The 3,350-nt window shown below is 36.5% G+C and overlaps 1 pseudogene; it reads right to left on the bottom strand.

Moving 5' to 3' along the window:
* Positions 1-200: 200 nt before the first annotated feature.
* LOC121457425 lies at positions 201-1,895 on the bottom strand (annotated as a pseudogene).
* Between the last annotated feature and the right edge of the window lie 1,455 nt (positions 1,896-3,350).

Genomic DNA, 3,350 nt, shown 5'->3' with positions numbered 1-3,350 from the left:
GCTGCAACTTTACCAAACATAAAGATTCATCTATAATCTCATATATTATGGCTTCCTCCTTTCCATATTGGATATAGCATTTGTTCCTATTACACTGACTGTATACAGATCCTTGATATAGTTTTGATTGGATTCACAATGATGTGCTACAGGTTTCAGCATATTATATCCATGTTTGTTGTAACTTATTATCAGTGCAGCTAATCGCCTTCTCTAGGGATGATTTGTATTTGCTTCATTATGTGTACAGATTCTTGAATTACTTGGCAATCATCATCATCATCATCATCATCATTTAGTTTCATGTCTCTACTTTGAGACTGCAGAAAGTATTTGGGAAGAGAGAAGTGGTTCTTATGTATTCTTATGTACTTGTATTCTCATTAATAAAAAACCCCTGATGTTAAGAAGTAAAATGCTGAAGAGGAAAATAGAGGACGAAAAGAAGATTGCCTGGCCAGATAGTCTACCTTGTGCTAGGAAAGATCATGATGAATGGTTTACAAAATTGTTTGGTCTTTATACTATAAATAATGGGGTTCAACACTAGGGGTAAGAGGAAATGGAGATTGGACATTAGGGTATGGACATATGGAGAGATATTATGACCAAACTGATATACCAGAGACAAGATGATCCAGGGGATGTAAAAGATTATGACACCACAAATATGAGAGACACACACGCCAAACAAAGGACTTTTGCCTTTCTTCTGGGGAGGCAGTGCTGAGGATAGACTTGATGATCAGCACACGAAAGAAGAAAATGCAGGATATGTCTATACATGTTGTCAAAACAGTCTACAAATGCTTTGACACTTGAGCAAGAACTGTTGGCAGAGGCTGATTATTTGTTCCCAGTTGCTCAGATCCAAAATAATTACACAGAAACTATGTTATTACAGCACTGCTTGGCCTATTAGCTCATGCTTCTTATTGGCTAGCTCTTATATCTTAACCCATTTCTATTAATCTGTGTATCACCATGTGGTTGAGGCTTACCAGTAAGGTTCCGTCTGGCATCCGATATCTGCTTCCTATGGTGGCTACATGGCTTCTAACTGACTCTGCCTTCTCTCTCTATGTCTCTGTTTGGATTTCTCACCTGGCTTTACCCTGTTAAGTCATTGGCTGAAAGCAGCTTTGTTTATTAACCAATAAAAGCAACACATATACTGAAGGACTTCCCACACCAAAGAACACTTGAGCACATCAGGGTGGTAGCAGTAGGAGTGAGAAAGCACATTAGGGCCACAGAGGAAGTTGTTTAAGGAGTAGAAGCAAGGGCATCAGAGGGAACAACATACATACAAAAACCAGCAACCCTGCTTTGGTGATCCTAGCGTTGGTTAAGATCCTAGCATATTGCAGGGACTTGCAGAAGGCAACAAATCAGTCAAAAGCCATGGCTAAAAGCACAGATGATTCCATAATGGTGAATACATGCAGAAAGAACAACTGAATGGTGCATTCATCAAGGCTGATGATCCTGGTGTTGAACCAGAAGATACCCAGTGCTGTGGGAAGAGAAGAAATAGTGAAGCCCATGTCAGTGGCAGAAAGCATGGAGAGGAACTAGAGCATGGACTCCTGGAGACTGATGTCTCTCACCACCACATAGAGGACAGTGCTGTTGCCCAACAGACCAAACACACGTGATAGCAAAAAGGGATGGAAAACCAGACATGAAAAGCTTCCAGCCCTGGCATTCCAGTCAAGAAGAAAACTGTGGAAGTGGAACCAGGGAAAGTATGGTGGTCTGTGGGAAGTTCCTGAAATGTCACAGCTCATTAAATGTTAAAGCCATTGTTTTCCAGACATTCTGATCACTGCTATAGTTCTTGTAAATCATAGAGATCTTACAACTATTTCAGAGTTGGAGACTTTGATGTTCATTTTCGTTTAAAGACTTAACTTATTATTTCATTAAACACAAATCCTTCTATTTAAAGTTCTTGTTTGCCGTGTTTTTTTATCATACGTATCCTACCGCAAACAGCAGTGCTGACCTAGAGTATGTGACATCAGGCAGAAAAAAAAAATCATCCATGTGATTTAAACTTCAGCAATCAGTGAAATAATATTTCCTATATTTTTAAAAATTTCAGTGGCAATGCACAAACTTTACAGCGGATTGAATATCAAAATGCAACATAAGATTTGAGGAGTAGAAAGGAGTTGGGAGGAATTGGAGGGAAGAGAATGACATTAATTGATCAATTCATACATGACATTCTATTAAAAAGCTAAGAAAAATCTTGAGTTGTGACAGCCATATTAGAGTCTAAGGCAAGAGAGAAATTATACTTTTACATATTTTATCAGTTAACTTTATCTTGACCATTAAGATGCTTAAAATATGTTGAAAAATTGGGAAGATAGTGTATTAATCTCACAAAATTATTTTATTTTATTTTATTTTTTTTTTGTTTTTTTTTGTTTTTTTTTTTTGTTTTTCGAGGCAGGGTTTCTCTGTGGTTTTGGAGCCTGTCCTGGAACTAGCTCTTGTAGACCAGGCTGGTCTCGAACTCACAGAGATCCGCCTGCCTCTGCCTCCCGAGTGCTAGGATTAAAGGCGTGCGCCACCACCGCCCGGCCACAAAATTATTTTAAATTTAGTTATTTTTCACCCAAACATAAACTATTATAATTATATTCTAGTTAAGATTAAGTTATAAGTGTTTTTAATCCTCGCTTAGTCAAGAAAAAATATCAATCAAATATAGAAATTCTCTTAGTTAAAAATAGATTAGCAAAGAAGCAAAATTTGAATATTATTGATGTTTTTGGTTCCTTGAAGCTAGGAACACATGTTTTCTTTTGCCTGAGGCTTTATTACAACTTGGAATGTCTCTGTCTTTACTTAATTGTAATATTTCATCAACTATGAAATAATGGATAATATTTTGTGTGCTTATTATAATAGTAGTTATATTGAATATTATTGAATAATATTGAAGGTTTTGTGTTTTCATAAATTTTACATATGGGGCAAGTGAACCTTAACTCCCTTACTGTAGTCCTAGATTTTTTTCTTTAATTTTCTTTCTTTGTTCATTCTTTTTGTAATAACTATCCTTACTGTGTCTCATAATGCTTGCATGAATGAGAACAAAATGAATTTTCCTGAATGGATTAAGGAGGGATAACTTAACATTTGGTTTTGGTTTAAACTTCCTAAAAAGCTTGTGTGATATTTACAAACTCTTTATATTGCCTTTCCATTATTCCCCAAAGCTCAGATAAGCAGAATAGATTCAGTCTTTTCCCAACTTTCTAAAATTCTCTATGGTCTTGGTTCTTCTCCACGTATCTCCCCTTTCCCTGTCTACCATCTTACCGATGTTATTG

Source organism: Microtus oregoni, unplaced genomic scaffold (assembly GCF_018167655.1).
Source record: "Microtus oregoni isolate MIOR12 unplaced genomic scaffold, Mior012 000016F_ref0000370, whole genome shotgun sequence".
Lineage (NCBI taxonomy): Eukaryota > Metazoa > Chordata > Mammalia > Rodentia > Cricetidae > Microtus > Microtus oregoni.
This window is presented reverse-complemented; position numbering and strand designations above follow the sequence as displayed.